We start from the raw sequence: 22,890 nt of genomic DNA, 5'->3' as shown, positions 1-22,890 counted from the left end.
CATGTGAGATCTAGTTCCCTGACCAGGCATTGAACCTGAGCCCCCTGCACTGGGAATGCAGAATCTTAGCCACTGGACCACCAGGGAAGTCGCAAGACTGGGGCATCTTGACCACTCTGAGGCAGGTCGCTATAGCCCAGGGTGGTGTAGAATGGAATGCAAATTTACTCTGTAGGAGGCTAGAAGTCTCTGAAGATATGTTGGTTTGTAAGATTTGGGCTCCAAAATGCCAATTGGATTCCCTGGGAGGTCTCTCCAGAAGGCTCCAGGTCTCCAGCACAGTTTTAAGGCTCTAAGAGGCCTCACTTTCAATCAAATGTTCATTCACTCATTCCAATTTTACTGGGTACCTTCTAAGTGCCAGGCCCTGTCTCCAGTCCTATAGGTTCCCAGGATGAAGCACACAGCTGGACACAGGCCCTCTGTCTGTCCCAGGGATGAACTCTAAAGGAGACCTAATAATATGGTGGGTAGATGAAGTTCCAGAGCGGGGAGACCCTGCCCAGGCCAGAAACTGAGACAGGGGATAAACAGGAATGAGGATGGCCAAGTGGCCAAAGAATGCTGCAGGCAGAAGTGTCACACATGGGAAGGCTTGAAAGGCTTGAGGGAGCTGGCAGATGCTTGGTGGTGTTTGCAGGAACTTAAAGAGGTTCCATGTTTCTGGGGTCTGGTGCAAAGAAAAGCTGGAGTAAAGATGGGAGGGTGGTTGTTGAGAGAAGTGGACGCTGGGGGCCGAGCTGGGCAGGCCAGGGTGAGTGAGAGACCCTTGTCAGCCTGCCCTGTTCCCAGCAGCAGAGGGAAGTCAGGGACAGAGGATTGAGCAGGGCAGGATCACAGGTAGATGCCTGTTAACTTTGGCTGCTGCACCTCAAAGCAGAGAAGGCAATGGCACCCCACTCCAGTGCTCTTGCCTGGAAAACCCAATGGACGGAGGAGCCTGGTAGGCTGCAGTCCATGGGGTCCCTAAGAGTCAGACACAACTCAGCGACTTCACTTTCACTTTTCACATTCATGCATTGGAGAAGGAAATGGCAACCCACTCCGGTGTTCTTGCCTGGAGAATCCCAGGGACGGGGGAGCCTGGTGGGCTGCCGTCTATGGGGTCACACAGAGTTGGACACGACTGAAGCGACTTAGCAGCAGCAGCAGCTGCTCAAAGGCTGAGTTAGCAGTGGACCTGGCCCCACAGCGCCCCCTCCTGGCAGGCCACAGTGGATTTTAAAAATTATTTGTCTATTTTTATTTTTAATTTGGCTGCTCCAGGTCTTAGTTGCAGCACATTGATTTTATTTGCGCCATGTGAACTCTTAGCTGTGGCATGTGGGATTCAGTTCCCTGACCAAGGATCGAACCCGGGCCCCCTGCATTGGGAGAGCGAAGTCTTAGCCACTGGACCACCAGGGAAGTCCCCCCAGTGGTTTTATGGGAGAAGGTGCTCGGGAGACCGAGGCCCAGGAAGACTAGGGGGATGAGAAGGGTAGGGGCTGGCACCTCACCATCAGGCTGACAAGGAGGCAAGGGGACCTTGTCCCTGGAGGAGCCTGGGAGCAGCAGCAGGCTGCCCACAGCTGTGACGGGTCCTCAGAGTTTGAGGTCAAGGACATCTGAACCACAGGGTGGTGGGTGGGCCGGCAGGGCCACCGGGCAGGGGAGAAGGACGTCGTGGCGGTTCAGCGGGAGGCAGTGTCCTGCCCGGATCCAGCTGTCAGGGAACAGCTGCTGGCCCGGAAGGGGGAGGGAAGCCGGGCAGCAGCAGGTGAAGAAGCCTCCTGGCTGCTGGGCTGTGGGAATGGAGGTTGAGAGCCAGTGAGGGGTGGGAGGGCCTGGGGAGGGGGGCACAGCATCTGCTGCCCGCGGGGCCAGCTTGGCTCCAGGCTTGCAGAGGCCACTGGAATTCCTCTGAGAAGGAAAGGCTGGGGTGAGCTTGGGGGTAGGGGATCATGGCCAAGGGATCTCCTCCAGGTTCCAGGGGTTCCCCACCACCCACCGCCCAAGCCATTCCCTTGGGCTGCACTGGCTCCCTCAGGAAACTGCTAGAGCCCTCCCCCTCCCAACGCCCTGTTTTTTTCCCCCCTTCTCCCCGACTCCTCAGCTCCTTATCTGCACCTGTGCCTTGGCCCTTTTTCTAGAAAGGAAAGCAAACAACCACGACCAGCGCCTTTCAGAAAGCTCAGGCCCACTGGGTCATGGAGCGAAAGGGGTTTGCCCAAGGGCCCAGTCAGTCAGAGGCAGGTGCCAGGGCCCCCTGGCTGTGTGCACCCAGCCCTCGGGGCCTCAGCTCTAAGGAGGTTGAGCAAGTAGGCCTGGTATCCATCCCCAGGCTAGGAATTGCCTCCTGTGGATTGAAAATGGAGGGGACTCACGGGGAGTGAGCGGTTGTAGGTGTAGGAAAGAGGCCTGTGCGTTCCCACCTCTCTGCCCACCTCAACCCTGGGTTCTCAGGACCACCGCTGCCACTGAACCAATTGCTGAGGGTCCTGGTAGCGGGGTGGGTACATGGGAGTTTCAGGCAGCAGGCAGGTAGGGGGTCAGTTGAGGCCAGTGTTCCGTCCTGGGGCCCCGCAGCCTGAGAGGAGCAGCTGCTTGGCGCTGCTGTGAGGTCCAGACTCTCCCCTTTGGGAGCAGCCGTGTCTCCACCTGAGGTCCCCGCTCTTGTGTTTTTCCAGCTGCCACGTTCCCTCAGACGCTTAGGGGCACAGAGATGGGATGGGGAGGAAATGTTTCTTTTTACCTTTTTTGTAAAAATTCTCCAGGGATCACGAATGGGTCTCCTAGGGCTCTTAGGGCCTGTCAGGGCCTCTGCAGAGAGTCGCCACCATGCTTACAGCCAGCCGTGCCCACAGTCAGAGGTCCAGCGCCCTGGTGTCAAGCTGGGGACTCTCTTACCTCAAGGGCCCATCCTGTGTCCAGTCCCCAGTCCATCCCCTTCCAGGCCTTCCTGGTTCTTGGAGTTCCCTTTCAGGTTCAGGCAACTGAACCCATCCGATGAATACAGATCCTCTCCTGCCCATTCCCGGGTGACCCCAGCCAGGACCTCCGTCCATTCTGGCCAAGTAGCAGCTGCAAGGCGGGACCTTTGAAGGTTACGGGCCCTGAGCAGCGAGCCAAAGAGAGATGGATGGGACAGCTGGCTAAAGCCTCATGCATTTTCCAGGTGATGCCCCGTGTGTCCTGAGGGCCTCCCGCAAGCTATGTCTGGCAGCAGTCCCAGGGGAGTTGGGTGGGCGGGTGTGTGTGTGTGTTGGGGGACGGGGATCGCCCCCCTGTCTTGGGGCGGAACATCCTCTCCCACTCCTCTACTCTCCCCGCCTTCACCTGGGCCCAGTCCAGCGGCTTCCCTTCCTCAGGGAGAAGGTTCTAGGCCGTTTGGTGGGCTCTGCAGGATGTCTCCTAAAGCCTGCAGGGTAAAACAGGAGCTGCCCAGGCCATTCCGCTCCCCACCGGCACGCACACCCCCCATCCTTCCTTCTCTGGGGCTGGAAGGAGAGGATGCTGCTGCCTCTCTGGCTTCGCTGCATTCCGGTGGAAGGTGGAGGCAGGGAGAGAAATTTGTTTTCTAAACACTTGTTCTGACTTGACTTCCCTGGCACCTGGTGCCCCTCCCCCAAGGGACCCCCTTCTCTGCCCCATCCCTGCCGGCTCACTCACCTCCTTCCCCACGTAGGGGCAGGACGTGCTCCAGGGCTGGGGCCAAGCTGCTGCCACCCCCCCCCTCATTCCTGGCCTCACTGCATTCCTTCCAGGAGGCCTGAGAGTACGGTCCCCACTCCCCTCCTCCTCACTCCCACTCCGGCTTCCCTGCCCCTGGCTTCTGGGATCCTATGCTTGTTTCAAAGCTTGGCCTGGTTCAATCCAGCTCCAGCGCCTGCCCTGCCCCCTCCCCAACCCCCGGTCACTCGTTCTCCCTTGTTTTGTGTTCCATTCGCTGGTCAGGCCATGGTGACTGCCTGGTTTCCCCAGACCAGCCTGGCCACTTTCTCCTCTGCCTTCACCTCAGTGGCTTTTCCTTAGAAATCCCCAGGACTCCCTCCTTCACCCACTGTGGCCTCTGCCTTCGAAGAAAGGGCGTCCCTGATGAGCTGTACTGCACAGCAGATCCTGGCCACTCCCGGGTCTCTCATCCCCTGATGACTACATTTGTGTTTACTGTAGAGCTTGTTACACTAGAATCTGGGCTCCACAAGAGCAGTTTGCTCCTTCTTTGCTGGAGCAAAAAATCCTTTGCTGGGTTTCCAGCACACAAAAGACTCAGCAGATATCTGCGGATCAACAATACACTGATGGATGTTTCACACTGGTTCTGACTCAGCCACAAAATGTGCTCTTTTATCACACTCAGTGAGCAGGCAGGTCTGAAGTCCATATAGGGGGGCACCTGGTGATGAGGGTCAGGCTCAGAGAAGGCAAGTAGCTCCTCTCAGGTCACATAACGAACTTAGCTCTGGGTCCCAGCGGGGGCTTATTCCTCATATGGACACATCTGGAGATTTGGCCGATATGCTAACATTCTCTCTCTCTCTTTTAAAAAAATATTTATTGAGTTTATTTGACCGTGCCAGGTTTCAGCTTTGGCAGGCAGGATCTTCAGTTGCCCCATGTGGGATCTAGTTCCCTGACCAGGGATCGAACCCAGGTCCCTTTGCTTTGGGAACATGGAATCTTAGCCACTGAACCACCAGGAAAATCCCATCTCTCTTTACCCTTATATATTTTTTGGTTGTGCTGGGTCTTTGTTGCTGTGAGTGGGCTTTTCTCTAGTTGAGGCGAGCAGCGGCTACTCTGGCACAGTGTGTGGGCTTCTCATTGTTGAGAAGCTTCTCCTCCAGTTTCTCTTGTTGCGGAGCATAAGGGCTTTAGTAGTTGTGGGCTCTAGAGCCCAGACTCGGTAGTTGCGGCTTACAGGCTTTGTTGCTCCGTGGCATGTAGAATCTTGCCAAAGCAGAGATTGAAACTGTGTCCCCAGAACTGACAGGTGGAATCCTATCCACTGTATCAGCAGGGAAGTCCCACTGTTTATTAGTGCCCCTCAAGATGTTTGGATGAATCCCTCTTATTCTTCCCCGCAATGCTGGGGATTTCCCAGACCACAGTTGGGGTTCCCAGGGGCTCTGCTTGTGTGTGTCAACACAGCCGAGAGCAAAGGCTATCTGTCCACTAGAGGGTCAGTGCTTTCACTGTTCTAAGGGCACACCCATCAACCAAGAGTGCAGAGTCAGAACTCATGGTTGTGGGGTAGCCTATTAATGTCTCTTGACTAAGAGGCCACTGACAGGAGCCCAGACTGATGATAGGCTCAAGCCCAGATCACAGGCCCCCTCTGAGAATAAGAGGTCTTTCTGTCCTGGAGAAACTCTGGCTGAGCTCAGAGCCAGACATGGACAGATGACTAAGCGTGGGGAAGGGACTTTCAATCTGGCTGAACAAGAAGAGTGTGGATGGTGGAAATCCCCTGGCGGTTCAGTGGTTTGGACTCTGAGCTTCCACTGCAGGTGGCACAGGTTCGATCCCCGGGCGGGGGGGGGTGGGGGGGGGCGGGAACTGACAACCCAGAAGACACTCAGTGTGGCAAAACCAAAAAACAACAAAAAAAGAAAGAATGTGAGCCACTTCCCCTAAGGCTCTGGGTTTAGGGGCTAGCGGGTCAGTGACCGAAAAGAATTAACAAATAGGTCCCTCAGCTTTGCCTGCCTCCACTGGCCCCTCGGCCAGACAAGACCTAATCTGGTGTTTAGTCCAGTGCTCAAGGCCATAAGCCCAGCGTTTTGAGAATAATCACCCAGAGTTGGCCTTGGGGAACTATCTTATCCCTGAGTCAGAAAGGAGTGGAATGTGGCTAAGGGAAAGGGCAGCAGACATGTGTCCATCCAGGGGAGAGGTGACTTTTTTTTTTCTTAAGTTTTTATTGAATTTGTTACAATATTGCTTCTGTTTTTTTTTTTTTTTTTTTATTTTTTTTTTATTGCTTCTGTTTTATGCTTTGATTTTTTTGGGCCAGGAGGCATGTGCTATCCCCTGCATTGGAAGGCAAAGTCTTAACCACTGGACAGCCAGGGAAGTCCCGAGAGGTGACTTTTATTCATTCGATCAACCCTCATCCTTTCCACGGAGTTCCTGTCCCCACAGGACTGCATGTTCTTGGAAGGCCAGCTACCTGGCTGGCTAGAGGAAGGCCCTGGCCAGACATGTATGAAGGGGTCGTGTGGAAGTGCTGTGGTAGAGTCCTACAAGGGGAAGAACTGCATTCTGGGAAGGTTGGTGGTGACCAGCAAACACGCCTACTGGCAGTTTCTCCCGGATAAACTTATCAGCCCTTTCTTTTTGCCAGAGCTGCTGGACAATCTGCCTTCTGTTAAAGCCAGACAAATGGGACCCCTCCCTTGCTCTGATTTGGCTGTTCCTGCTAGGCCTCTGGCAGACCTGCAGGCCCGGCATTTGTATCATCAGGCCTCCACCCTCATCTCACCAGCACCGACCCCTTCCCTTCTCCATGGGGGCCTTGGGGGAGTATCAGGAGTATCAGACTTTCCCCCTCTCTGGGAAAGTCTGAGGCCAGGCACTAGCTCTTGGCCCTTGGTTCCTAGGGAATATGCTAGAATAATAAAGCTCTGGAAGCCTAGGACCAGAAGAAAGTTTGGTCCAGGTAGGTGTCTGCTGGATTTTCCTTGAGCTAGAACCAAAGCCCTCGCTTCAATCATATCAGCCCCAAGTAAGTACTGGGTCATTTGCTGTGGGCCTTGTACAAGGCTTAGACTTTTGGGGAATAATTGCCAACTAAGAGGCAGGCAGCACTCCCTGATTCCTACCTTCCCAAACAGAAGTTGAGTCCCTATTATGTGCGTGATGTTAGGCGATCATTGCGACTTGGGATCAGGCAGGTGCTGGCCTCAAGGGTTCATAATCTAGTGCAGAAGACAAACCTTACTTAATCTGATAATCTTCCCGAAGCCTCTGACTGGGGGTCTAAGTGGAGGGTGGAGGATGCACAGGAGGCTATACGGCCAGGCAAGTTGAGGGCCGACTGTCGCACTTGAAGGACCTCATCCTCCGCCTCTTGATCAGTCCTCTCTGGGCACATACCACGTGGGGTCTTTGGCAGCTGTTCCTGGGTGTGCCCTGGGCCTCACTCTTGGCTGTGCCCTCCAACTGGCTGTGAACACCAGGCCTGACCTACGATGGCCTAGGCACCGCTGGGGTTCCAGTATAATCTCCCAAGGGTGAGTCACTGGGGACCCTGTGCTGAGCCCTAGGGTGAGCTGTGAGAGCCCCAGGAGGGGAAAGGCTTCAACTCTCAGGACTACAGGAAGTAACAGGGCCTTGACTTATAGCCCCTGCCCAACCTAAAGGCCCGTGAAGACTGTTGGCCTCCCTCTTTACTCTGGGGTGGGCTCCAGTGGGTGCTGGCTAGGCCCCAAGAGGCTGGCTGTCCAGACCTCCTACCTTCGGGGCCTGAAGGAATAGGGGGTTGGGGGAACCCCACCTCCAGCCAAAAAAGAAGAAAGCCAGCAATGAGGCCCAGGGCTCGCAGCTGTTCTGGCCTTGTGGGAGGATCTGCCAAGGCTGGAGGACTGGGGGAAGGGAAGAGCATCAGAGCCAGCCTGGGACCACAGCATCACCAAGTGAGCCCCAAACCTGGAGAAGCAAGGACTGGAAGGGTTTGGCTGTAAGGGTTTCAGGCAAACTCTGGCTGTTGCTCCTTTCCTCCTAGGACTAGGAAGGGCCTAACCCACCTTTTGGCATCAGTTAGTCAAGGCAGTGACCTTCTCTTGGTTGGAGCTCTGGGGGAGCTTGGGCATGGATGGGGTGCTGGGACTCTGGAGGCCAGATTGAAGCCTGGTGCCTCAACTAGCAAGACCAGTACCAAAAATGAAGAAGGAGTGTTACTCTAGCATCCATTGCTGGTCAGTGAGGACCAAAGAGCAACTAGTAGTCTTTGGGCTCCTCTGGTGGCTCAGATGGTAAAGGATCTGCCTATAACACAGGAGACCCGGGTTTGATCCCTGGGTCAGGAAGATTCCCTGGAGAAGGGCATGGCAACCCACTCTAGGAGCCTGGCGGGCTACAGTCCATGGGGTCACTAAGAGTTGGACACGACTGAGTGACTAACAAACACACACACACACAGCAGCTTGTGTAGATGCTATGAGAGATGAGGACTGTACTCACTGCTGTCTTTTGTTTTGGGAAAACACACACACACACACACACACACACACACATATGTAATTATATAGTCAGACACTAAAATACCTAGCAGAATCTCAGGCTGCAAAGCAGTGTTTGGTGTGTCTTTGTGGGTGGGAGGGAAACTCTGTAAACTGAAGGAGTGAATGAAAGAACGTATTCTGTTTATAAACCTGAATAAATTCCTGCATTTTTAGCCTTTATGAAGCAGCAGAGTTTTAAATCTGGATTTGAGAGGCCATCCATTTTTTAGGCTTAACATTCAAGGGATGATTAGGGAATTTGGGACTTTTTCCTGGTTTTTAGTTCTTTTTCCAGTTCATTTCCAGTGAATGAAGTTTGGAGCCTCTGCATTTAAGTATAAAGAATCACAAACAGGTATGTGTGTTGGAGACAAGGCGTTCTTTTTGCTCTCTGAAATTTGCTTCTTCCTGTTCTCCCTATCGAGGGGGAGAAAGCAGGGGAGACCAAGAGCTGTTGGGATTCTCTGGGAGGAATCCGTGGCAGGCAGCAGCCAGTTCTGTGTTCAGAATGTACTTGCTGACAAGAGTGCGGGCCTGGAATTCCAGGCTGGCCCCAGGCCCAGAAGGGGATGGAACCATCCTGAACAGGGTTTGGGGAACAGAGCCCACCTCAGGTCGCATCCCCAGAGTCATCCCTTATCTGTGGAGTCTGGGGCCTTTGAGATAGTGGGTCTAGGTAAGCCCTGGGGAGAGTGAGAGAGTGTTTAGGACCCTCTCCTTGAAGGGAGACAGACCTCAGCAGTAACTCCCAGCCCTTTATTCACCCAACTCCCTGAAAGAATGTGGGGCCTCTAGTGAGTGACCAGTGCCAGCGGGTCAGAGCTATTTCTGGCTCCTGAGGAGGCATCGGATTCCGGGTGTTCAGGGCAGGAGGAGGAGGATGGAGGAGGGTCAGGCCTGAGGCGCTTCCCGGACGCGCCCGCCTGCTGGGGGCTAGGCCCCCCGGAGAGGGGTCGGCTTCTTGTTCTTCCGGCCCTCGCCTCAGTTTCCTCATCAATATAAGAATCGGGCAACGGGGCCATCATCGTTCCAATCTGGAGGACGCTTCCTGACTGTTTTCTTGGCTTACAAATAACCTGATCTGAGTTTGAGGGAAATCAGGAAGGCGGAAGGCGGTCTATGGGTGGCCAGTTGCGGCCGGGCCAAGTTATCCAGCCTGACCACCCGGGTAGGCTGGATGTCTCTCAGACGCCCAAATGCCTGAGGTTGGGTGGGGAGCCCCTCCCCCACCCACAGTCCTGCGCTCTCCGGACGACCCGAACGGGCCGAGGCGTGTCCCGGGGACCGACCCGGCTGGCCGCGGGCGGGATTTCCAGGATGGGGGCGTGTCCTTTCGAGTGGGGGCGTGGCGGGCCAATGAGCGGCGCGGCGCGGACGGGGGCGGGGCCTGTGCGCGGGTGCGGCGCGCTGCGGGGCGGCCGACGCAGGCAGAAGCGGGCGTCGCGGGGACTGCCGGTCGGCGCCGCGCGGAGCTGGGCGCGGGATTGGCTGCGGCACTCGCGTGTCAGGGGGTTGCTAGGCTTCGGTCTCGCGCCCCGCCCTCGCGCTCCGCGCCCTCTCGCCGCCCGGTACGTGCTCGCGCGGAGGCTGCGGTGCGGCGCTCGCGCTCCTGGGGCTCGGCGGCGGCGGCGGCGGCGGGAGCTTCGCGCCGAGTCCCCGGGGAGCAGCGGCGGCGGCAGCGTGTCGCGGCCGGAAAGAGCGAGCACCTGCCGCGGCCCGCCCGGCGGCGCTCGGTGAGTGCGCCGCCCGTGCACTGCCGCCGAGCCTGCCTGCTCGGGCCCCCCATCTCTGTCTCCGGCGGAGCCTCCCGAGGAACACCTGCTGCTGCTCGCTGTTTGGCCCGGGGCGGGGACACGGTCGCGGACGTCCTTGCGGGTGAGGCGGCGGCGGGGCCCGGGTAGAGCCGTCCCTTGCTCTCGGCCCCTCAGGCGCAGGCTGGGGGCGTCCATAGACCGGGCCCGGGCTGCGCGCCGCGGCGGTGGGCCAGGCCTCAGCCCGGCCCGCGCTCCCGGGAACGCGGGGCCTGCGCGTCGGCAGCGGGCGTGTGCGGCCGGCCTGCGGACTGCCTCCCGGGCTTCCATCGAGGGTCGCGCCTCCCAGCTTGGCCAGATCCCGAGGATGGGGCGTTGAGCCCGCTCAGGAGGCGGGGAAGGGCGCCGCAACTGCCGGAGCCTGAGCTCAGAGGCGTGGGGTCACCCTTTCACACACGGACACACTTGGGGCTTCTTTGGAAGCCTGCTGCTACCTTTTCACCTTTCCACTTAGTGTTTGGAAAACCATCTTCACCTGTGGGAATATTTGGGAAAATGTCTCCGGAGAAATGGCTCTCTGTGTTTAGAAGTCTTCTGCCGTAAATTTCAAGTTAATTTCATAACAACTCAGCTACTGATTTAAAATGAGTATTTTAATCTCTATGACTTGAGAAGCTCTTCGACTTGTGAACCTCAGAATGAGTTTTAATGGTGACCGTGAAGTTTGGCCTTGGTGAGAGCTACAGCCTGGGACAACACGGTTATAGCTTAGAGTTCTAACTTAAGAGCCCGGCGTGCTGTTTCCCTAAATAAGCGAGTAGACATGATTCCTGGCTTGGAAGCCAGACTTCTGTGCAGGGAGGTGGTGTTTACAGGGCATCAGTTCAGATAAAGAGTTCAATGTGCTACCAGGTGTTTGGGAGTTTGGTGTAGATGGGTTGTTGTAACTTTATCAGGTTGTTTTATGCTTAGCTGTTGAGAGGTAATTTTTGAATATCCTTTTTTTTTTTTTTTTTTTTTTTAAAGAGAAGAGCTCAAAAATAAATAAATAAAAAGAAGAGTTCAACATGGGAGGCATAGTTTGATTATGAAGTTGAATGGAACTTTGCTGGCCTTGGAGCCAAGTAATCAGAGCTCCTAGCCTGCATGCTTAAAGGAGATTGAGGAGCCATTTCTTGGAGCAGTGAGATTTGGGGAGGGAGTTCGATGAGCCTGTTGAAGGCCTGCAGGATACTGTTTGAAAGGAGATGTAAGCAATGCAGTTTGAGCAACAAACATCTGGTTGGAACATGAAAGCTTGTGTTTCTGTGTACCTCTGTTGAAAGAGGCAGAGAGCCAGTCTTCACTGTTCTGAAAAATTGATTTGGCAAAATACATTCATTTATTTAACAAATACTTGGCTTCACTACTTACCAGATTCTGTGGTAGATCCAAGGGACCCATGTATTGGGTTGGCTAAAAAGTTCATTGAGATTTGTCCATACACTTTTCCAGAAAAGCCCTAACAATCTTTTTGGCCAGCCCTATAAAAGAGCCTGGTTCTGCCCTTATGGAAGTCGGTATGGTGGGCAGTGGGGGATGGGGAACCTATGATTGATAGTGTCTGCCCGCTCAGATGGTTCTTGGGAGCCTGAGGAGAGAGGGAATTCCTGAGCCAAGGCTTGCAGGGCCAGCAGAAATTAGCTAGGGGACAGCAAGGTCCTGACCCAGGGAACCATATGTACATGAGTGCCTAAGATAGCACCTGTGAGTCCTCCAGCTTGAGAGGTGGGGGCCCCTGGCGTCTCGCTTGTGCCAAGGAGTTCAGACTTCACATTCAAGGTGCCAGAGACTGGGAATGGTTTTCCTCGGTGGAGTGGTGTGGCCCAGACCTATGTTTAGAAAGGTCTTGCTGGTGGCCACATAGGTAGTGGGTGGGAGAGGATGGGAAAAGGACCTCTGTCTCTGAGTTAAACCTTTAGAGGACAGATGAGGGTGAAGGAGCCAGTTGAGGAGACTGGCTGAAAAGTTTGAGCAGAGGGAATTCCAAGCTGTGGTGGGGGAGGAGGCTCTATTCAGGAATGTGTGGGCCAGAATATTTAACATGACCAAGGCTTTAAATCACCTCTTCTGTAAGTTTGGTAGTATCTCTTGAACATTGAATATGGTGGAATTTGAAGAGCCACTTAGACTGGGGTTGTTGTTTACGAAAGGAGAAGCATGGCATTTTTTTTGTTAACAGCCTTATTTCTCATTTGAACTGGGGGCATCGCAGTTTTTCTTGGGCAGTATATTAACCCCTGAAGTTAATAGATATGTGTTCATCCTTACTGAGGCAGATGAGAGCATGTTAACCTCCCAGTCATTCCAGCCTTTCCTGAGCTCTGGATCAGTGATGCAGTAGATCTACACCACCACAGTCAAGGGCCTTCTGAGTTTCTGCTCTACATGCGTTATTGTGAATGCTTCTGAGAGTCCTTTCCAGTGGCTTAGCAAACTGAATCACAGATGAAGGAATGTTCTCAAGGTCACACAGTGGCGGAATTAGGATTTGAACTCTGGTTGGGCGTTTGGCTATACCCATCTGTGTTTGTGTTGTAGCAGACTAATAATGGTGGTCTCAGTTGGGTCCTTCTCTGACAAAGACCAAGCCTGGGTGTTTGGCGGTGGGCAGAATGCTGGGACGATATGAGAAAGTGATCAGTGATCCCACATGGAACTCTAGGAACATGCTCTGAGGGGCCATTCTCAGAAATCTAGGGTTTGTCAGAGCCTTCTTGAGCCCTGAGCTGGTGGCTCTGGGCACTGTACTGAAGTAAGCCAATGAACTTGGGTCCTAGGTCAGAGAGGACAGACCTTAGGGGAGAACTACATTTGAGCTAGACCTTCAAGAAGGGTTAATGGTTTGATTGATGGAGGAGTGGTGGCAAGAAGGTCACAATTGTGTGGAAGAAAAATGAACAGAGGAAAGGGGCCAGGGGGAGAAGGCTGGGCTCTTTTTCTGAATGTTCTGGAAGGTTGAGTGGGAGAGAGAAGGCCACATGGAGAAGTTTGATGTTATGGAAGAACAGGAAACCTTGGAGATCTTAAAACACAACTGTGTTGGGATCAGCTCTGGGTTTTCAGAAGTGCGCCCCCAATGTGAATCTTGAGGTTGAGCTGGATTAGAGACAGGTTGGTTACTGCTGTGGTCCACTGGGGAGATGGTGGCTCTGAACTCGAACAGGGGTCAGCAGGGCAGTGGAGATTAAGAAAGTTCAAGATGACCCAGTTCAGCAGATGTTAGGGACCTGCTTGTACCAGCGGGGATCTACCAATGAGTGAAAGAGGTAGGAGATAGTAAAAAGATGAGGATATAAGGCTGCATTAGCCAAGCACTGATGAGGACTTGAGAAACTCCGAATAAAGAAGGGCCCCTAGGGAACTCCCTAGTGGTCCAGTGGTTAGGACCCTGCGTGTCACTGCAGAGGACTGGGTTCAATCCTTGGTCAGGGAATTAACATCCCACAAGGTGTGTGGCATGGCCAACAACAACAAAAAAAGTTAAAAAGAAGGCCCCCTAGACTGCCTGAAGTGGGGAAGGCTTGAGTTTCTGTGGCTGGCAAGCAACAGGGCGAAAAAGAGGTGAATTTATGAAAGAGAGCACAACTTGTTGACCCACTTGATAGGTAGAGGGAAACATCTATTCTCTTGGATACTCAGAATCATGGTGGGTGTAATGTAGCTTTAGACTGAATTTCAGGTAAAGAATTGACAGTGACTTGCACATTTGACCTGTGCAAGGCAGACTAGGTGTCCCATGATGGCGTGACGTTGGAGCCCCTTTACCCCATGCTTCCTTTTTAAGTTGGTCATATTTTCTTTTCTTTTTTTTTTTTAATAACCTTCTTGATAAGAGGCACATAACTAGCCTAGCTGAATGGCAAGTGGTGGTAGACTCATTTTGCGCGTGGGCAAGAATAAGAGTGAGGTCTTATGAGTTTTTTTTTTTTTTTTTTTAAGATTTATTTGTTTATTACTTTTATTTGCTGTGCCAGGTCTTATAGTTCGGGCATGTGAGATCTAGTTCGCCGACCAGGGGTCAAACCCGGGCCCCTGCACTGGGAGAGCGGAGTCTTGGCCACTGGACCACTAGGGAAGTTCTGTCTTAAGAGTTTTTTCCCCTAACCAGTGTAGGAAGTCAACAATGAGAAGTTTGATTCAATATTCCAGGTTCCGGGATATGTTGTTTAGATTTGAGCCACTGCAGAGGGTAGCCTCTTGGAGGCTGGAGGCTTCCAGAGTATCAGAGAATTAAGAAATGCTGATGTGAACATGGAAGGGGGCCCAGAGTGGGACTAGAGTATTGAACCATAAGGGAACTCAGAGTGAGAATACAGATAATGTGGGCTTCTAGGTGCTCTGTGTATTGGTCAAGGATTTCTCCGTCTTCCATGTTCAGGAGTATTTCTGTGCCTCTGCAAGTGTTACTTGTTGTTGCTTAACCCCATCTTTCTCTGCTTTTCCTGGGTTGACACTCCAGTCCTGGAACAAGATGGTGGTGGTTTTGTATATGCAAGTGGTTAATCTGGTCATTTCCCAGTAGGTCTTTGTGTGCCCTTGCCTTTGGGCACTAATTTAAAGTCGTCTTCCTGTGAGTTTCATAACCTGCTTCGCCTTTGTGACCACTCTTCACTCTGATCATTTAGTCAGTGATACTGCTCAGATAGCAATTTCTATAAATAGGATTTTAGAGTAGTTTACAAAATTACACCAGCCAGAGGGCTTAATTTAGCCCTAGTGACTAGGGTTTCCTATTTTCCCACTCCTTGGATTTGAGAGAGCTAAGCATTTTCTTAGCTTTGCTCTGGGTCTAGGGTGGAAGGATGGATGGCATGCCATGACACAGTATCATGAACTGAGCATGTCTAAGTTGATGAAACTGTCCTGTCTTCTCTGCTGGAGTGAAGTAAATCTAAATGAACTTTTGTAGTATGTTGACTTAATTTATATTTTACAAGTAGAATTCTAATGGGAATAATCAGTTGAATATAAAAAATCATTTTTATGACAGTGTCTTTAACCTACACATCCTGTGATGCATTTAATGGTGTTGAGGTTTTGCTTCTCAGTTATACCTTCTTGAGCTAATTATTTTTGAAAATACCCCTGTCTGAATTTTAGACATTGGAATTAATTTTGTATGTTTTGAAACTGTTTATAATTTTTTGATCCTGGATTGACTCTACAGAAGACATTTCATTTTCGTTGTCATCCTTTGGCAATAAAGGGTGGCTGGTGGTGTGGGCAGATTGAGTGGCACGCCCCACTTCCTCTGGAGGTGGTGGTTGTGGTGTATGTAATGCTGCCTTGGTTGTGGACATTCACCAATATTGGTTCCTTCTTTTCCTGTAGGGCTTCTGCTCTCCAGGAAGATAAGACTTTTTTTTTTTTTTTTTTTGGCCTTACTGCACGGGATGTGGGATCCTAGTCCCCCCCGCAGTGAAAGTGAGGAGTCTTAAGCACTGGACCACCAGGGAAGTCCCCTTAAGATAAGGCTTTTAAGGCAGCCTGGCGCTAGAGCCTGAAGAAAGATACTTGGAAAGGGAGATTGCTGCTAAAGCAAGATGAGGGATAATCACGTACTTGGCAAAATGATCATGGAATTTTAAAACACTGTAGTGGAGCAAAAGCTGTATTAAATAATACATGCATTTAAAAAAAGAAACGTGGAAGATAAAAGTTGAAAGTAAGGGGAAAATCTCTTGTCTTCCCCAACTTTATTCCTTCTTTAAATAGCAAATGCTAACACATGGTTAACCTCAAAAAGTTCTAAAGGATTTTTGTACAGGGGAAAGAAATCTCTTTTCGATCTATCCCCTCAGTCCCTGCTTCCCCTCCCTAGAAGCAGCCGGCATCCCCTGATTCCTGGGTGTTCTCCAGAGATGGCCCTTGGGCAGCATTCTTACTGAGTTAAAATTTAATTTTTAATCTTGCTTTTGCCCTCCCAGCATTATAGTATTCATTGTTCTACAAATATATCATTTCTGATGGTTAACCTGTCTTCAGTTCTTACACGGTTGTTAATCTTACTTTAGTTATAGTAGATAATATTGCAGTTGACACCTTTGTACATTGTTTTTTTTTAAGAATCTTTTTCTTACCTCCACAATATTAAATATAAAACTTTTTGAAAAAATGTAGTGTGACTTACAGTTTTGAAGGAGCCCATTTATAACATCAAGTAAGGCAGGTTTGTATTGAATGTCATTTTTTAACCACTGCGTACATTTTCCCTAGTCCCTTTTCTGTGACTTGCATGTGTGTGTAATTTTTAGAGCTGCATCGAGGCGAAGACTCAATATTCCCTGCCACTGGGGGTATGTGTAGCCACAGATTCATTCTTCCTGAGGTAGTCACAGCCCTCGGATACCCTAAGTGTAGGGGAGTGTGCCAGTTGAGGGAAGCTTAAGGACGAGTGAAGCCTTTGGAAGGATATATCATACTCAGGGAGAAAGAGGCCAGTGCCCATTTTCGTCTGTTTTGGCATTTGCTCTTCATTTCTGTGGATGTTGAGTTTTTGTGTATGGAGTATGGGAATCCACAAATAAGAAGCGCTGCTTACGGAGTCCTTTCTAATAGCTGGTGTTAATGTATATGCATTGAAACAAATTCGTGGAATTGGAGGTTGCCTGTTTTGGCAAATGTTAGAGTTGTCTCTGTTTTACTTCTCACTGTACTGGGAACTTTTCCCCCAGGGATTCCAGAGGTTGATAAAGGATTACTTAAGGAGGCTCCCAAGGCTGTCTGTGGCAGAGTGATCCAGTTCTGCCTTGGTTTTCGGAAATGCCTCTTTTAATTAGCCTAGCTGTTCTCCAGGGCTGGGTTGATTCTTCAGCCAGTTTTTGCCAAGGAAAATGATGAAGTCAGTGATAGAATTGCAAATACTATTTTCTTTTTATTTGGCTATTAATCAGCACGTGGTACACCATCCATTTTCTGGGCCCTTACTATACAAGAAATGCTTTCAAAAAGCATTCATCTCTTGTCGCTATAAATATCCTATGCCTGTTTCTGCTTGGGCTGGTGGATTGTCTTTGCATTGGATCTGCTCTGACCTCAGGGAGCCTCACTTACTGGATTTTTGAATAGCGGAGACTAGCCTGATGAGTAGTCCTTGAACAGGGGGGCATTCTGGGTCTTGTAAAAAATGAGGAAGTGTTGAGATCTTTGCTCTACCTGTTATGTTAAGCATCTTGGACTAAGTGTCTTTTATTTTTAGACTTTTGAGCAATGTTGGGAAGACTGACTTGCCTGAGGAGAGAAATTTGGTAGGAGGAGATTAGAAACTCTTTATTAAAAATCTAAAAATAGAATTCATTAAAGGCGCAGATAACAGAATTCCTGTCTCCTTTCCTTCTCTGGGTTATTCCCAGCTGTTGCTTCTGCTTACCTGGAAAAGATCACAATATTTTGTCAGAAGGGTCAATAGTATAGACTTAACACACTGTGTTTGCCAGTCTGAACATGTGCTTTATCCAGTTTTAAAAGTAGTCTAAAAAGTCACTGGATTCCTGGGCCCTGGGAAGAAATCTTCAGCAGGAAAAGTTGATTGTTCTTGCAGCACGAGCCCTGGGCTGACGGGGACCGTGGGGTGCCTGAGTGTATGATTTTTTTCCCTTCTGGCTGGACGCTGTTGACCAGAGAGAGGACACCTGTGTAGGCCACCTAATTCACATGATTTAATCCGGTGGCGCCTCAGGACTCCCTTCTGGCTTTTCAGGAGGGGTCCTTTCTGGCGTGTGCAGCTCGAAAGGAAAATGGCTGCTCAGGCTGTCTCCTTCGGCAGGCCTCTGCTGCCCTGGGCTGCCTGTGGCCTTTCCCTCCATGTGAGGGGGTGAAGGAATGTCCCGGCCTCCCCTCTCCCCTCCTGCCACGCGCTTCCAGGGAGAATGGGGCCCATTGTGGGCTGTGCACAGCCCTCCACTTAAGTGTGCGGCCTGCCGTGGCCCTCTTCAGTCTGCTGTGGCGACGGGATGCTGAGGGGGCCACGAGCCCGACGAGCTCTCGTGTCCTCACAGGCCGCCCTGCCATTCAGGAGTGTTCTCAGCCACGGGGCCTGTGCTGTGATTGCCCTCGGATTTTGTCATGTCTTGGTCAGCATTCTTGTGGACCCCTTTCCAGGGCTGAGCTCACTCTTGTGGCAGATCTCAGGCCATATTTGGAGAGGCAGGCCTGGTGCTCCCAAGGGTGACTGACTGCTTGGTCACAGGAAGCTGGGGAGTTGCCCCAGGCCTTTGTTGTGTTCTGAATCCACTGGGAAGCATCAGATTAATCTATTTGTGAATGAAATTGGACTTCGGATTCTTGTTTTTCAAATTTATTCTGGCCTTCAGTTGTATCTCAGTAGAGCTGGGGAGAATCTTATTTTGGCCTTAATCAACTGTAGAACTTGTTGAAGATGTGAAATGCCAGAATATGGAATGGGGAAGCCAGAGAGACTTAATTTTTTTTTTTTTTTTTTAATGTATCTGGCTGCACTGGGTCTTAGCTGTGACATGCAGAACTCTCAGTTGTGGCATGCGGGATCTAGTTCCCTGGCCAGGGATCGAACCCAGGCCCCCTGCATTGGGAATGTAGCCTAAGCCACTGGCCCACCAGGGAAGTCCTGAGACTCAGCCTTTTGAAAAACAGGTTTGTTCTGGATACGGGAGCTTTCTCTTGATACCAAACTGCATTAACCATCAGATAGTTCTCCTAACCCCAGGCCAGTGTGTCCTTGGAAAATGGAAAAAAATGAAAGAGAGAATGATTTAAGGGAGACCTTAATGACTTAAAGAGTGAACAGATAGAGGTCACTGGCTGCTTCTCTTTTGAGAGTGTTGGCTTCAGATAAGGAGCCAGGTTTGTCATCAGCAGTTGTTTAACAGGTTCTGTGAAGGGTACTTGAGCGAGCTGGTAGTGGAATGGGAGATGGAGAAGGCCCAGTCAGGCCTTCCTGGAGTTTGCGAAGGCCTTTTCTACATGAGGTCTATATTGATTGCCTGGGAGACTACTGAGAAATTTGCTCCTCTAAAACCCAGGTAGGTTGACTTTGGAACGGTCCTGGAAATTGTTCTTGGAAGGCAGCTAAGCTACCCACTATACCACGAATGCCTGGATTTGAAATTGTTCTTGATCATAGTAAAAAAAAAAAAAAAAAAATCCATTCTTCCTATGATGCTTCAACATGCACAGTTTCTTTGTTTTCTGGGAAGTGTCTTGTGAAAGGAGCAGCTGGTACTTGCATTGCCCTGGATGTTTACCTTCCTCCTACTTTTTTCTTTTTTCTTTTATTACAGGAAAAAAAAAATTCCAGCCTATTTTAACCTGCTACCTGAGCAGAGTGATCTGCTTCCTTCTCCGTTTTAAGATTGGGAGTGGCACTCGTTTTTATCAAATAAAGGAATAAAACTTGCTGTGCTGAGATCACATTGCAGATGCCAGCTCTTTTTATAAATGATGTTGAGTTTTCTAAAGGAGAGTTGTTCTTTCAGATAGTGCCTCGTCATGCTATGGTCTCTTGGGTTGTGACCTCCGAAGAAGTGAGGTCTACCCACTAAAGGCCCTTTCTTTTTAGCAAGACAGGCAAGATCTGTGGTACAAGTTCGATGAGGCTGGTCAGTGAAAACACCGAGTACCCTCAGCAGTAGAAACCTGAGCCTAAGAAGGGAATCTGCCAGAGGTCCGGAGCTCCCTTGTCCCCCCTGCCTCAGTCCAGTCCGGAGAGAATCTCGTCCCCATAGGCTGCTGAAGAGAAAGTAAAACTTTCTGGTAGTGAGTCCTATACCTCTCCATAATTGGTACCTGTTATTCTTACACTTGTCCTTTTTCTGGTGTAAACTTGAGAGTCCATTATTTAATAATAATTAAAAAAGTGTTAGTCGCTCAGTCGCATCTTGACTCTTTGCAACCCCTTGGACTCTGTCCCAACAGGCTGCTCTGTCTATGAAATTTTCCAGGCAGGATATTAAAGCGAGTTGCCCTTCCCTTCTCCAGGGGATCTCCCCAACCCAGGGATTGAACCTGTGTCTCCTGCTTTGCGGGTGGATTGGTTACCATCTGAACCACCAGGGAAGCCCAGTATTTAATAAAGGCTGGACATGTTTCTTAGGCTAAGTGATTGATTCAGGGTTTTTAAAAATTGTGTTTTATTTTACATATGTAATAGATTATATTTTATGTGTACCAAGTTAGTATCTTAGATATATTTTTTCAAAGCCTTAGACTATGAGCCCATTGTGCTAAGTCACTTCAGTCATGTCTAACTCTTTGCAACTGTGGGCTTCTGTGTCCAGGCTCCTTTGTTCATGGGATTCTCCCATCTCTGCTTCCCAAAAAACAACACTGGCTTGACTGCTTGCTCACCTGCGGAACTTTGAGCACTGTGGTGTCTTTCTTAGGGAGGCTGATCCAGGAGGGACTGGCCCCAGCGAGATGAGTAAAAGACAAAAATAGTTTGAGGATCAAGGATTTTGGTAGCTAGACAGCATTGTTTGTATTTGTAAGGAGTTCCTTTGGCGATTCTTCGATGTGCCCAGCGTTTTCTCGAGCCTCACTAGTGCAGTAGAAGGAGCTCAGCCTGGCAAGGTTGTCATATGAATTGATTGACTAGAAGTGCTTGGTTTCCTTTTTTTTTTTTTTGGTATAATATTTATCTCTCTCTGAATATTCAACTGCAGTGCATGCCTGGTTTGAAAAGTCCTTGGTTTTCAAAGGGCTACACGTATGCTTATTTTTTTTTAACATGTGCTTATGTTTTCCCCATGTGACCATATGACTTCTTGACTAGCTGACTTATAAAACTGATTTTTCAGCCAGCAGGTGTATTTTAAGAGACTTGGAGCCAGTGGGCGCGCCTGGTTGAATGTTGGGCAGCAGCAGTTTCTATACCTGGAACATACAGTCCAGCTGAGCTGTAGGGCTGGAACTCTTTAGAACAGGAATTTTAAGACCTAAAATTTGTTGTTTAGTAGGATGAATTTAGTCCGGAATGTCAGAACCTTACTCTGTAAAGTCAGCATCCTTCCTGGAAACCTGAAGTGTTTGGGGCCTGCTTGACTCCCTGAGGGACAAACGGAGCTTGAGTATAAGGAAGATAAGGGTACATGCACTGTTGCCTGATTTCTGAGTGGAGGCTAATTATCCTAAAGACAAAAACTGGGTTCCAGCCTCCAGATAGTGAAAGCACCAGGCTTTATGATTCTCTGTTCAGAGGGAGCTGCCTCTGGGTTCCTACTGGAGAAGGCTCCAGGTGATTTCCAGATAGTGAAGGCATTTGGTCTCTGACCTTTGTTTTAGAGGCATTGAGGATAAAGCTGCTGGCTGTTATCAGAGAAGAAAATGACATGATACCCCCTAGAGGGGAGCGGAAAATCTCTAAATGGTCACTAAATCTTCTAAAAGGAAGCAGAGCCCACAGGGCTTCTCCCGGCCCGGGAGTAGCTGTGGGTCAGGGCAGGGCCGCACAGAGGAGGCCACTGAGAGGAGCTGATGAGGACAAGAGAAGAAAACCCTGCTGTGGAAGCAGTCCGTTTTTATTGAAGGCACTGCAGACTCCTTATCACTGTGCGGGGGATCATTGACCTTGGCAGTTCGATTTCAGGTATGGATCTGGGGTGGAGAAAGCAGGACGCCCAGAGGTGTACATAGTGATGTCCCACGTTCCTTCACTAGGTTGCTCGTTTAGGTTGTCTGAAGCACAGAAGTATTAAAACTGTCAGATATTGTGGGTGACTGGATTAAGGTCATTTGTATTTTGTATATAGATTTTAAGGTGAGGGATGTGAGAGCTCAGGGAGAGGCCCTTAGAGAGCTGGCAGGCAGTGATAGATCATTTTCAAAGCCAGGCTGACATATGGTACACACTGAGGTGTCTGTGGCCTCTGGGACTCTTTCCTGACCCTGATGCGTACCTCAGTCGTGGTCCTGGCGGGGCCTTCACGGTGGAGTTTCGGGGAGTTGGCAGAGTTAGCTGTGGGGAACCGTTCTGGTTTGGTGCTGATCTGGATGAGAGTGAGTGTGTTGCGGGGGTCTTTGGGGAAATTGGGGAAGCTGCGAGAGGAGATGGGAGGGGAATTAGGTAACATGACTTTAGAAAGAGGTCGGGAGGGAGAAGATCACTCCACGTGTGGAGGAACCTTGCTCTGTTTGCGTTGTTAATCCCCAAATCAGCGGAGGAGGCAGGTGTGCAAGGGTTACTGTCTGGGGATGGTGAGGGGTGGGAACGGGAGGCCACCGTGGGCCAGGTCAGCTAGCGGTAGGGGTGGGAGACGGGTATAGTGACTTTGGCCAACCCTGAGGTGACAGAGTTCGGGCCGCATAGACAGAGCCAGCTGAACAGAAACAGAGGCTGTGAGGTTGGACTCGCCCTGAGTTGAGGGGCCTGAAAGGCAGTGCTCGTGTGCTTAACCTTCAGGCCCTGGGAGTCAGGAAGATCTGCTGTGAAGGGACTAATCACTAGACATGTCGGGATTTGGGGGCACCCAGTTTAAACAACTACACTACCTTTATTTATTCTGCCCGTGGGAACCAGTTATGGCTGCAATACCAGCTTAACAAGCTGCAGAGCTATTGGAGAGTATGGGACTTGGGTGAGCCGCCAGTGGTGGTTCCCAAGGCCATCCCTGAATTAGAGGAGGTCCCCTCCCAATTGCTTGTGAGGCCACCCTCTCTTTTTCAGACTTCCTGGTGGAGTTCTCTTTCTGCAAATGCTGCTTCACAAAGTCCTCAAGCTCTTCCAGGACTGGTTTTATGTTTGAGAGTGAAAGTCACTCAGTTGTGTCTGACTCTTTGCCGTCCCATGGACTATACAGTCCATGGAATTCTCCAGACCAGAAAACGGTAGTGGGTAGCCATTCCCTTCTTCAGGGGATCTTCCCAATCCAGGGATCAAACCAGGTCTCCCACATTGCAGGTGGATTCTTTTCCAGCTG

The 22,890-nt window shown here is 50.6% G+C and overlaps 1 protein-coding gene across 6 annotated transcripts in view; it reads left to right on the top strand.

Moving 5' to 3' along the window:
• The first annotated feature begins 9,628 nt into the window (after positions 1–9,628).
• The window catches only part of DAG1 (dystroglycan 1), a 48,851-nt gene continuing 35,589 nt past the window's right edge, over positions 9,629–22,890 (top strand). For 2 of the 6 annotated variants that reach the window (XM_065933700.1, XM_065933696.1), the window contains exon 1: positions 9,632–9,940. The gene's annotated coding sequence lies outside the window, so the exon portion shown is untranslated. Of the gene's footprint in view, positions 10,083–22,890 lie in introns of all 6 variants that reach the window. The other 4 variants (XM_065933695.1, XM_065933694.1, XM_065933698.1 and 1 more) reach the window with 3 other exon arrangements.

Source organism: Muntiacus reevesi, chromosome 4 (assembly GCF_963930625.1).
Source record: "Muntiacus reevesi chromosome 4, mMunRee1.1, whole genome shotgun sequence".
NCBI lineage: Eukaryota > Metazoa > Chordata > Mammalia > Artiodactyla > Cervidae > Muntiacus > Muntiacus reevesi.
Note: the sequence above shows the minus strand (reverse complement) of the source record. Positions and strands in the feature narration are given on the sequence as shown.